The sequence below is a fragment of the Ambystoma mexicanum genome, chromosome 3q (genome assembly GCF_040938575.1).
Source record: "Ambystoma mexicanum isolate Mex_15411 chromosome 3q, UKY_AmexF1_1, whole genome shotgun sequence".
Taxonomy (NCBI): Eukaryota; Metazoa; Chordata; class Amphibia; order Caudata; family Ambystomatidae; genus Ambystoma; species Ambystoma mexicanum.
Window position 1 is genome coordinate 854,793,357 of NC_090926.1, and position 13,587 is coordinate 854,806,943.

The window sequence follows — 13,587 nt, forward strand, 5'->3', positions numbered from 1 at the left end:
TCAGGGTCACTGTTCCTTTTGTGTATTATGTAATAAAATCAATAAAAGTGTTTGATAAAAAAAAAAAAAAGGGGTGGATGTCAATAGTTGGAGTGGTTGTTGCACGTTAATGCCTGGGGGCAAGATTGCAGGTGATAGAGCAGCAGGGGAAGGCGTCATGGTTTGAGCCTGGGCCATGTGTTCAGTGAGTAAGCTTAGCGGTAGTAAACTCTGTGGGTAGTGAGGTTCAGAGTAAAGGCCAGGTTGTAGAAAAGTTGATGGGGGTATGAGTGCTGAAGGTGGGAGTCTAGATGCCATAGTTAGATGATTGACGGGGGCCCTGAGGTTCTTTGGGGTGTCCGTGGGTGTCAGAAGAGGATGGGTAGAGGTAGAGGTTTTTCCTAAAAAGGACAGCTCACAATATGTGAGACAGTTTAAGATGTGGACTAGCACTTGGTAAAATAGCAGCATGGCTGGCTAATTCTAACTGATAGCGGCGCTACCTAGGTGTGTAACAACAGTATCGTATTGGTCTAAACAATCAGAGGGTGACTTATAGTTTCAAATGTGGGAAGATAGGTTATGCAAAATCCTAATACATGGCATGTGCCAAAATTGCAGGTACAAAGTCCTAATATAAAACAGGTGCCGTAATCACATGCATGACAGGCTCAGTAATTGCATAGGACAGGTAAAAAGCATGAGGATACAAGCTCAAGTGAGTGGTTGGTCGTGGCTTGCTAGACGAATCATATGGTCAGCTTGCCGGTAGTCATGCACAGCTGCAATGTCGCAGCGGTTCCCAGCAGTACAATAGTTTAAATAACATACTACGTTATCAGGCTGATTAGGCTCCCGTAAATCAAGCAGATCAAATAGAAGATAAATGCGTAGAAATTGCTCCTACGATCTAAGTCTGAGTTAGAGTACAGGACCCGGAAGTTAGATTTTAACAAGGCTAATCTGTCTGGATTGGTGCAGTATGTTATGTTGTCAGCTGGACAGGCAATGGAGCACGAACGGAGTACAGTGCGCATTCAGTAGTATCGAGTGGGCAGTAGAAGCTAAGCTACACTTCGATCGCTATTAGAGAGCTAATACGTGGCTAGTGAAGTGCGACCTACTGTAAAGTAGACATTATATCTCCAGCAGGGAGCGATAGCTGAAGCAAATAAGTTGTGAATGTTTGGGGGTGAGCTATAGAAGGCAGATTAGGCACTTGGTGTGCACAGGTGAACCGCAATGTGTTTCGGCATTTGGGACTCCTATTGATAGCGGGAACAAGTATGATATGAGAACAAATAAGTAACACGATCTATGACAATGCGTATATAAATGTCTCACCAGAGGTTTACTCGAGCAGCCGAGGCTTAGTTTGTGATATTGGCAAGTATGGTGGTGTAGATGATCCTCAGCAGCCTACACTGTTTGATGCACGTGAGCTGAAGTGCCTGGTGCCAATAACCGTGAAGTGCTGAAGGGATAGAGGGCGAGGGTTCACAGTGGGTGGGAAGCTCTGAGCTCGGCACGCTCAGCTCAGTCAGGAGCCTTACAGTGTGCCTTGGAGGTGTGCCGGCTTCGCCTGTCAGCGCTCTCCGATAGGCCAGAAGAATGGGGAAGTAGCCAATGAACTATTAGGCAGTGATCACAAAGGCAGAAGGTACGAAACAGATGAAGTCGGCCATCTTAGGCGGGTCAACTCGATTCTGAGCATCATGCAGCGGATCAGATTAAATGTGTTAAACTGCTTATTCCTGACGTCACTCAATTTTAATGCACATTTCAGAATTAAGCCTTACACTTAATTACCATGATGTTGTTTCCTCCTGAGCTGGGCAAAGTAGAAGTCGGTGAAATAAGCCCACATGCTTACCTGCAACTAGGTGGTCTGTGAGAAGTGGGTGCTGCTCCAATGCAGCGCAGCGTAGGGTGAGAGGAGCCCCTGCTCCTACTCTCCCCTGCGGGGTCATGAAAGGGTTAAGGGCCATGGTTACTGCTGTCATAACTGTTGGTTGAGTATTGTAGGTTATTGAACATGAAAGATGATTCGGGCCTTGAAGTGTTCGTGGTGAGAACAGATCTCCCTCTGATGTACACGTTGCCTCTGAAGTCAACAAGTGATTTCCCAGCAGAGGTGGAAGCAGGTCAGTGGATTCTTCCACTTGCCTATATTTTCACTTAATTTGTCCGAATTCAGACTTTGTTCTCCTTTGAGTGCATTAGCATGTGCCCAATTTGTAAGGACTGCCTTAATTTGGGAGTTGAGCTTTTTTGAAAACTCACTAATATAATGAAGTCAGCATTAGGTTCTCTTGCCTTATTGTCTGGCTCCTTTTTATTCGGAGCGATATCCTTTGCTAATCGGGCAGCCAAACTGTGTCACGTTTTTCCACTGCTCATCATTTGTGTTAGTCCTTTGGGGCATTGATTGATCTGTTTGGCCCATTTTATTTACTGTACAGTCTGGCGTCACATCCACCAATTGTTGATCATGTTCTAGTGGCTCCTTTGGTGTAGTTGATTTATTCGCAGCAGACACTATATTGTCAATTATCTCCACTTTAGCTAGGTTTGAGGTAGTGCATGCGTGAATTGGTTAGAGATTAGTCTCTACTGTTTCTTCTAATATTTGTGCATCCTATCAGCTCATTTGCATTTAACCTCGAGTTTGAAACATCCAAAGCTGAGGGAGAGAAAATATCTTTGTAGTGCAGGTGTCGAGTTGCTTGTTGGTGTGGGCATCAAGGGTTCCATCATTGCTGACAGTGCTGCTTTTGCCTTCATTGCTTTTATTAATCCTCCACACTCCATGGGACCCGTTGAATCATCTACCCATATATCAGCATCTCTCATACCAAGATTAACCCTGGGCTGCTCCTCAAGGGAGGGGCCGAGTAGATGCATTTGCCAATTTTGGCCGATTTTCTTTTGGGAAGTATTATGGAATTTTCAATGGAGGGATAGGTCCCTTTTTCCATTGAGCGAGTTTGCTGCCTAGTTCTTGGGCACACAACTTTCCTTTCGCTTTTCATTATTTCCCCTTCTCTTGGCCCGCCCCTTTTCTGTAGCCAAGTATTTATTGTATTATGCTTGGTGTCCAATGCTTAGTACTCAGTTCCTGCCCCCACTGCCCAATCCTATTTACTCTTTAATGTTCAGCAATTAGGAGTCACATGGGACTATTGTTTCCTTCCAAGCTGAAATGTAAATTCAATGGCCCAAGATAAACAAGGGTTTTAACACACCTCACCTTGTATTATGTATCCGAGGCCGCAGTCTTCAGTTATTAGTTGCCATCATTACCAAGGCCCAGGGCTGCCCAGGAAGCCCAGAGAGCCGAGAGAGCCAGAGACTTAGGGGACACAGGAAACACTCTGCAGCCACTGCTCCGTCAGTTGGAGGAAAGCAAGACACCACGGACGTCACAGGATACATGGCAAACACTTCTGTACGTTCCGCTATGCTCAGGTGGGATTATAAAGGTTTCTTGCTTGTTCTGCCACTGACTCCAAACTGCAGCAACCAAAGAAACACTGTGCTGATCCTGCAGCATCTGAACATGGCAAACACTCCCATACACTTCGCTATGCTCTGTGCAGAGGGAGGGATCATAAAGGTTTCTTGCTTGTTCTGCCACTGCCTCTAAGCCGCAGGAATCAAAGAAAGACTGAACGGATCCTGCAGCATCTGAACACAGCAAACACTGGTGTACACTCCAGAGGCATATTTAACCCATGGTAATGTTCTCGTCCTGTCTTGTGCAAGGACATCCAGAAACGATACTCTATAAGTGCCAAGGGCAGGTTAAGTACACAATTTATGGTAATACAGGAGGGGGCGCAATCTGGCGTCAAAAGCCACTCCATCCACGCCAAGCTCTAATTTTAAAGGGAGAGACAGGACACATTTTGGTAGATAAAGGAGCTCTTTTAGCATAATAGTTTCCTTTTGCTCCAATCTCCCAAGATCAGCGTGACCCCAAATCTCTGCATCATGTAGGGCAGACAAACTGGCACAAGCCATCAAGACCTCCAGTGCAGAAAGCACTGTATTTCCATCATAATAGTGCATAGCCGGACCTTGCCTTGTATAGTTAAGTGTGAATTTTTCAACATGTTTCCCCCCGCAGTGACCTCTTACAGCTAGGCGAACGCTCACATAGTCATAAAATTCTACCCTATCTAATATGTTACTCCCCAAACGGATTGAAGCAAAGGAACGACCACCCCTCTTGGACCAGAGCATAACCTTAGTTTTTGATAGGTTAATTCCGAGCTCCAACCTGAATGATATTGAATCAAACAGAGTAACAGATTTCTGAATACCAGTTCTTGTTTTGCTGATTAGAACCGTATCATCAGCATATAGAAGAATGGCCATGTTCCTCCCTCCTAGCATAGGGGCATCCATGTCACAGCATTCAATCACCTCTATCATCTGGTTTATATATAAACTGAAGAGGGTAGGAGCGATAACACAACCCTGCTTAACACCCAAAGATACAGGGAAAGAATTGGTCAATACTTCACCTACGGTGCAGACCACAGGTGGCCACTAAGAGATTAACAGGGACCGCCAAATGAAATAAAAACTCCCATAGTCTTGATCTAGGGATTGAATCAAAGGCTGCTCACAGATTAATAAAAAACAAAAAAAAGCTTTGGTTTCTGTGTCTCATATATTTGTCACAGATTAGGGACAGCCTAAAGATTTGATCCACTGGATCAATACCTGGACGGAAACCTGCCTGCAGATCTGAGAGTACCTTGTTTGATGACATCAGATTCTTCAACCTATTTAAAGGAATGTTACCATAGATCTTTGAGGCCACAATCGATTAGGGTAATAAGTCTCTAATTTTGAGGATCGTCTTTACTCCCTGTTTTGAATCTGGAGATTACAATAGCCTCACGCCATGACACAGGCACTAAGTTGGAGCCTGTGATATTTAAAAATACATGCAGTAAAACAGGGCCCCATACTTCTACTTCCATGCTAAACAGCTCTCCTGGTATTGAATCTGGCCCCAGCGCTTTGCCCCTTTTGAGTAAAAGAATTACTTCCTTTGCCTCCTCTAAGGAGATGTCCAAAGCATAATGTGACATCACAGCCTCCCATTCCAGGGAAAATTGTGAAAATCAATGGCTGGGCACCGGAATCCTCAGTTTGCTTAAATGTGAGTAACAAATGCCCTCTAAGAGATTTGGTATAACCAATTTGGATGACCGCTTATTATGCGCAGAGACCAGCTTCCAAAAATCCAAAGAAATTTTCCTTCTGACTGCTAATTGGAGCTCCTCCCATTTCTTTTTATGAAACATATCCCTGTTTTCACCCAGTATAATTTTATATTCACATCTAACAGATCTTTGATCCTCAGCACTCCTATGATTCATCGATTTCACAGCAGACAATAGTTCTGACTTCTTTTGGCGACACTCATGGTAAAACCGTCTGCTTGAGAGGACATATTCCCAGACCTCTTTTTACCTGGCTTAGTTAAAATGGGATTCAGCAAGCAGGCCAACTCCTGCCAGAAAACACTAGGCAGTAAACCATCCCCTTCAGCAAAACATTCAAGGAGCGGCCCCAATAGGGTGTGGACGCTACTGATATGAGGGTTTTCTACCAACAACCTCCAGGGGATTCGCCTCCTACCTGCATTGACATTGGACATTGAAAGGCATATCTCCAGGCCCATCCTTCAAAGTGTATGCAGGAATCGGAGTGACGGCATTAGATATCAGGAGGGGGTTGTGGTTGCTCTCAATTCGCTGGATAATTTGAAAGTCAACCACTAATCTCCAACCTTCTACATGTAGTCAAATATAGCCAATATGGGTCTGGCAGTTCCCTGAGATATAAGTGGGCCTTGGGGGGGATATCACGCAAGAGCCTACCATTGCAGACCCTATACCCCCTTGTAATAATAGCTGAAATTAATTTGTCGAAGAAAGCCATCCTAGGTATACAGGTGGCTATGAAAGTGGGGAATTCCCCCTAACTCATCGTAGTCCCTGTACAAGAATTTATATTCTTTGACAATTTCAAGTTGTGTATTAATATCACCTACTAGCACTATATGTACTTGATTTGCAGTATAGAGCAACATCATCTTTTCTAGTTCTTCAAGATGTGTTAGCAGGGCACCTATAGCTTCCTCTGTGGGCTTCAAATAATGTTAATAATGACGAGAATACTTGGGGAATCAACCTCCCATTTTACAGTAAGAATTTCAGGTGATACAGATTGGACTAGAGTTTTGGATCCTGTAAGTGAGTTTTAAAAACATGACAAAATACCCGCACTTGGCCTGCCCCTTATCGACATTCTTACTGGATAGCTAAACACTTTAAAGCCGCTTATCAACTCCGGTTGCAGAAGCCATGTCTCTTGGAGACAGATGATCTCTGAATTTTTCAGAAATTGCTGCCAATCCAGATGATCTCTCTTACTCTTAAAGTTAGCAATATTCCAGGATAAAAGTTGTATAGGGTCTGGGGGCATCAGATAGAAGTAGCTGGGGGGAGGACTTGACAAACGGGCCAACTTGTTTTGCCAGGAGTCCACCTGTACTGGCTCGCAGGAAGCCACCCCCAGGGTATCCCTACCCGTTGAGGAGCAAGGATATCCAGGCCACTCAGTGACCCACGGGGAGACATGTGACATGCAGCTTTAAACCACTTCACTCAAGGCTGACACTTGGTTGAGCTTGCTCTCTAGTTCAGTCTTTGTAAGATCGATAATCAGGGGGGGCTGAAGAGCATAGTTACTTTGCCTCGCCTCACTCTCATTTGGAGCCGCTTCCGCAAGTGTTAAAAGGGGTGAGTGCCAGGTATCATGTAGATGACAGAGTGTTTGGAATCTTGATACACTTTGAATCCTCTGTTTGAAAGGGCAGGTTTACAGATTAACACAAAGGTACACAAGTATAAGTAAGAAAGATTAAAATGCACTTTGCACCCACCAATAAACATACAGTCTGATAAAATGCTTGTCACTGTAAAAACCTTAAAATACATATCACACAGAGCCAATATATCATTCAAAGCCATGATAAGGATTCTTTCATACATGTTCTTATTCTCATGGAAGAGACCTTTAAAACAACAGATAATGTTATGTTTTCTCCAGGGGGCTAAAATTTCTGGCCGATCAGGTTCGATTTCAGCTGTCTCCTCCTTGTTCCTCATTTATGATGGAACAACAGGGGTTAACTGTGCAAGATGTTTTTGAGCCTCAGGCGACATATAAGGTAGGTGTGCGTTGACCAACCTGTCATTGGCAGGGAGGCTGTCAGATTACAGGTTGAATTTACTTGTAGCCAACACCCCCCTGTCTAGAGAGTCACTTACTATGGGCTTTGCAGACTACACAGATAATCGGATAGGGACTGTCACTCCAATAGTTTTATCTGAGAGTACTTGAATATCGCCCCCTCCATGGGAAATACACTCATCCTTGGACGTTTGTGGCTTATCGCAGTAAATAGAGTGCTTGCTTCTCTCCGTTTGGCAGTCGGCTGCATCGGCCTTCAGCCATATGGGTAATAGCATTCAGACATTTATGAAGACATAGCTCATTTCGAGCATAGGAGGTACATATGTTAGATATTTCATCTTTAATGGATGACAGAGTGGACATCACATGTCTGAATCAAACTTCCACTTGCTGCATTTCTTCTCGGTTAGCGATGTTTGGGGTTCTAGTTGATATGCGATCGACAGAGCCCTCAGCTGAGTGTGAAAGTAAGGAAAAATGAAGCTGCTGGGTTTGCACGGTATTCTGGTTAGAATATGCGGACTCCTCGCCATCTTGTCTTAACCCTTCTTGGCTTATCCCTTCTTGAGCTTGAACGGCCTGTCGAGAGCCCAAAGAGTCGCCAACTCCTTGTGAGGCAGACACATGCCCCTGAAAGCACTCTGAAGATCCTTTGGAGTCAAAGAGGGAGGCCTCATTGCAGCCGCCTGAAGTTGCCAAGGCATTACGGAGCTGGGGGTCAGAGGATGGTGTAGACCCCGACAGTAAGTAGATGGAGATTGGTGGTAAGGCACCTAGCAGGTGCATAATAATCATACTTATTTCCGCTATAGCTTTAAAATAGATGGTAGATGCAGATGCCTTCTGTAAAGCAGTTCTAATGAGGGAGGGCACCCATCGCACTCCCCTGAATTTCAGGATCACTGTCCATGTTTATTAAACTTACCTCGATAACTGCTTCCAAATCCTTACTAAAACCATTGCCAGAGCCACAGACCCACCGAGCTTCCATAGATGGTAGGCAGTTCTCCTTGTAGAGGTGATCAATGGAACGTTCCAGGGCCTTGATTATGGTTTTGTCTGAGGTGGAAGGGTTGCATAGGAGATATGGGAGCTGTAACAACATTAATAAAGGATACAGCAGGGTTGACTGAGGCACCACTATGGCCTGTCGACAGAGGAACTCCCAAAACACCTAAAGGGCTTGTCACTAGCCCTCGCAGAGAGGACTGAGATGCAACATCAAGGACAGGAGGGATGACACCACAAGGGGTGGTGGGCTCAGCATCAATGCTGCGATTGCTCAACCCTAGGCGGTTAAGAGGCAGCTTTGCATGTGGATTTAGGCCTTGTTGGCTTCTAAGGGCCCATCTGATGGTGGATTGGGTAATATGGATGGAGTGCATCCCTTAGTTGTGGAGGGTGCTGAAGCGGGTTTGTGCATTTCTCCCCCACTCACCTTTCTCAACCTACAACGTGTGGTGTGCTGAGAAAGGCTGATTTTAGAGGCCATTTACCAAAAAAGTGAGAGAGACTTACTCAGCAGAAATTCTTCAGCAGAATTGCTCACTCAGCAGTTGCTCGGTATCCACACACTGTCGACAGACAGTTATAGTTTGCAAGTTTGCAGGTTAAAACTTAAAAAAGGTGTGTAGCGGGGGGCACACTCTAAGACTATCCAAAACACCCTGCACCAGCTCCCCTACACACACAGATGAAGTTCCCCAGCCAACCCTAACAATGCCGTGCAGCCAGGGTTAGCACCAGAACCCGGATTTCAGCTGCAGGGTGCATCTATGCACATAGTGGGAATTTATGGGTTGGAATTGGCCTTTTAGTGTTTCTACTCCGTAGATTATAAAACTGGCCTCAGCAGCCACACCAGCTACTCAGAGCCCTCTCCCCAGAGCCTCCAGCCTGGCACCGAAACAGGGGCTGGCAGGACAGCAGAAGTGGCAGGGGCAGAGCCCAAAACAATGCAAATTCAAACAGTGCGGACCAAAAATACCAGCTAGCAGGGACCAACCAACAGCCAAACAGCCACCAGCCATCAGAAAACGGAACCCGCTGCTGATCTGTCCAGTTCGTCTGACCCATTCCGTCCTGTAACAGCAGCACAGCAAGGGCTGTAAAACGCTGGGAGCAAAGAAACGTTACTTGTAGTTGATTTATCTCTGTAACTTTTCTGTAAAACTTCAAAATCATTCAGATGTACCCATCGGGTCTAGAGGATCTTGAGTCCTTTCCGGCACTCTACGCTGCCTTCTCCTGGATTCAAGAGGGGAGAAAGCCCAGTCGGGAAACAATGTGTCTCTCAATCCACTTGGGCCTTCAACAAACTGCTTGCACATTCCATGGGTTTCAAGCAATATTTCAGACAACACTACAAGCAAATGAGGGGATTTAACCAAATGAAATGTATTATGGTGAAAGGTTTTCTGATTCCCATATCACTGCCTTGAGAGGGTAGGAAAGCAACTATAAAAAATGAAACTTCCATAGCCTAACAGTCTTGAAACTCCTTCTAGCAAAGGCTTTAAGTAAAGTAAGAAATACAATGGTCGGAAGTCTGAAGAAACACTTGCAAGTTGGAGAATTTGCTTTTTCTGTGTGTCCCAGGGATTTGATTGGTTCATAGTCATCACCTCTTCGAAGTTTAATTAGTGAAGCGTCATTAAAGCAAACAGTTTCCCATCGCCTCACCTCCCCATGTGATACCACACTTATTCACAACCACCCCGGGGATATCTTTTTATTAATGAAGCAACATTTGTGCTGACCGCCTGAACTTTAATTCACTGCCATTGGTCAGCACCATTGAGAATGGAACCCGAGACACCCTGCAGCTGGTGGGAAAGGGGACATTCACACAATACCTGTTGAATGATGACCTTTGCCAATTCTGTAGTAGATACTTTGAGGGCTGGCCACCTCGTCAGAGCTCAGGAACTTACCGTCTGATTGGTTCTCCCATGAATGCCACTCCGTCCAATGTTCCCTTCCCACAGCCGCCAGCCGATGGACATAAGCGGTCATGAGACCAGCACACTGGTACAGAGCCTCCCTCCCTGATGCCATGTAGGGTGGCTATTGTGGCTAACCGCCCTGTAATTACATCACCCAGTTCTGGTTGTGTTGACTTTCTTGAGATGTGCAGCCTGAGCCTCCTCCCCCCTTTTCAGATCCCTGTCGTAGTGGTCACGTGTTTCAAATTGTGGGTTGCCAGGACCAGCCCGCCTGAGGGATTTCCAACTATGTGTGTTTATGATTGTGCTATTTTTGTCATTCTCCTTCTTTAACTAATCATAGGACAGAGTTTTGGACCAATGTATCTTTATCCCCTACCGTTCCTGGTGAAGACCTATATACAGTACGTCTGTGGCTTAAAGTACCTGTGTCATTCCCTGTGTGGCGGCCCCCACCATCCATCTTCTTTATTCTCGTTGATAGGTGTGTCCCGCTGTCTGGTGCTAAATTAGCACCTTTAACACACCATCTTGAGGTACAGACGGTAGAGATCCTGGGGAAGGACAACAGACGACAGACCAACAACACCAGGTCACAGAGGAGAAGGTTTAAGTTACTTACCTGTAACTATTGTTCTCCAGCATGGGCCTGGCATGCATTCATATGCTCATGAATATTCCCTGTCGTCAGGCTAGGAATCCTCGGTAACTGAAAAAAGTTTCACTTTCAATTTAAAACTGTATTTCTCTCCTAAACCAATCACTAACCTCTGGGTCATACTGCCCTTTCCAATGAATGTCCTCTCCCTAAGCTCCACCCATGGTGGACATCTTCCGATTTGGTAAGCATGTAAAGTGGCAGTATGAAACAAGAAGAGCCACAGTGGGGAGGGAGAGAGGGTTTGCATGGGATAACAATAGTTACAGGTAAGTAACTTAAACCTTTTCCAGCATGGGGTCTGGCATGGATACACATGCTCATGAATAACGATTACACAGTAGTACATATACACAACCACAAGAGGTGGCAAGGCTCAACAGAAGCAATAAACACTCACCTCCGGAAAAGACTCACCTCAAATTAACAGGTTGCATAGCACCACTTGGCTGACTTGGGACTCCTCCCTGGAATCCTTGTCAATGCAGTAGAACCTCATGAAGATGTGTGTAGAACTCCACGTAGCAGCCCTGCAGATGTCGAGCATGGGCACACCAGAGAGAAACGCTGTTGTTGCTGCGATGGCTCTGGTGGAGTGGGCTCCCGGCCGGCCTGGCAGTGGCCTGCTAGCCAGTCGATGACAGTGCATGATGCAGCCGGAGAGCCGCCTGGAGAGAGAAGCTTTCGACAAGGCCTTGCTGTGATTCACAGGTCCAAAATTGACAAACAGCTGAGAAGTCTTACAAATGCTCTTTGAGCATGCCACGTAAAACTCCAATGCACATGTAACATCCAGCAAATGCAAGGCCCTCTCGGCTGACGACGATGGATTTGGGAAGAAAACAGGCAACACCAAAGGCTGGTTGAGGTGGAACTCCGACAGCACCTTCGGCAGACAGGTGGGGTGTGTACGCAGTACCAGATTTGAAGCGTGGAATGACAAGTATGGCTGCTTGCATGACAGGGCCTGGATCTCCCCGACCCGCCTGGTCGAGGTGTTCGCCATGAGGAAAACCTGAGCGGGGCCTGATGCATTGGCTCAAAAGGAGCCCCCATGAGCTTAGTCAAAACCATATTGAGCTCCCAAGCCGGGACAGGAGCCTTCACCAGCGGAAAAGTCTTGAAAAGTCCTTTGAGGAACTCCTTGACAAGCCTGTGCGGCCACTGACAAGGCCTACCCGGTGCCCTGGTGTAATGGGATATGGTGGCTAGGTATACCTTGATAGAGGCCTGAGTCAGTCCAGCCTTGGCGAAGGAAGGCAAGTATGGCAAGAGATGCGTGGCTGTGACACGTAGAGGGGTAATCTTCTGAGTCCGGCACCACACGAAGAAACGCTTCCACTTATGGCCGTAGCACGTCAATGTTAAAGAGGCCGTGGCCTTGGCCAGGATGTCCTTACACTCTGCAGTTCTGATCTCCTCAGACCTTCCCCTCTCTGTTCCTCTCTCCACTCCTCTCTCCTGGATTGATCACTGTCTCCTCTCCTCTCACCTTACCCTCCATACCCCTCAGGCCAAGCCACTTCCATCACTGCCACCCACCTTCTCGGTCATCCAACCCATGAAGCGCGTGTCAGCTGAGGCTTTCGCCGCCACCTTCTCACCCCCCATACCCCTTTGGCAGACTCTCACCCTGACACAGCCCTCTCCACGCTTCACTCTGCTATATCTGATACTCTTGATATCCTTGCCCCCGTCATGAAAATCCGCCTGAAGCCCAAAACCAAGTGCAACTCCTGGTACGACTCAGACCTCGTCACCCTAAAACGCAAGTGCAGGGTGGCCGAGAGGAAATGGTGTGCTTCATGTAAATCCTCTGACAAATCGGCCTGTCGCCTGCGCCAAAGGCAATACCGGCTCTCTGTCCTAACCAAGAAGGGAGCTCACATCCAAGCCTGCATCTCTGCGGCATCTAACAACTCGGCTGAACTCTTTAAAATCTGCAAGGAAGGACAATCCTGCCGCAGTCTCTACCCCTCCTGTCCCTTTCCAGGCCCAATGCACGGCACTGGCTTCTCACTTCATCTCTAAAACCCAGGACATCCTGTCCTTACTCTACTCCTATCCCCTCCCTCCAACTACTCCCTGCTCTTCCTCTGGCCCTTCTGCAGCCACCTCTCCTCCCTCCTTCTCTGCCTTTCCCCCGTTCTCCACTGACAGGGTTTCTAGACAAGTCCGATCTATGAAAGTCTTGTCGAAAAGGTTCACCCCTGTTCCTCAAAAACTATCAAGGACCACATCGACTCCCTGGCTCCTGCCCTGGCTGATTTCTGCAATCACTCCTTCACCACTGGAGTCTTCCCATCCCCCCTGAAGCACTCACTTGTGTACCCTCTTCTTAAGAAACCCTCTGCCGGCCCCTCCTGCCTGGTTAACTATCGCCCAATCTCCACCACTCCCTTCCTGGGCAAGCTCCTGGAGAAACTGGCCATCTCCCAGCTTAATCTCCACACTGAATCTATTGGTTGTCTGCATGACCCTCAGTCTGGCTTCAGAGTGCCAGAAGCATGGAAACTGCTCTCCAGAACATATGTGAAGATCTGCCCTCCAACCTTGACTCTAACACCCCTTGCGTCCTTATCTTGCTTGATCTCTCTTCCGCCTTTGACACTGTCAACCATGCCATCCTGCTCAACCGTCTCCGTCATAACCTGGGTATAACTGGTCAGGCTCTGGCGTGGCTGACTTCTTTCCTCTCCGACCGACCCTGCCAGGTCCAATTTG

At 46.8% G+C, this 13,587-nt stretch overlaps 1 protein-coding gene across 3 annotated transcripts in view; it reads right to left on the minus strand.

Annotated features, from left to right (window-relative positions):
- TRIM25 (tripartite motif containing 25) overlaps nt 1-13,587 on the minus strand; it is an 828,971-nt gene that overhangs the window by 671,786 nt on the left and 143,598 nt on the right. The window lies entirely within an intron of this gene.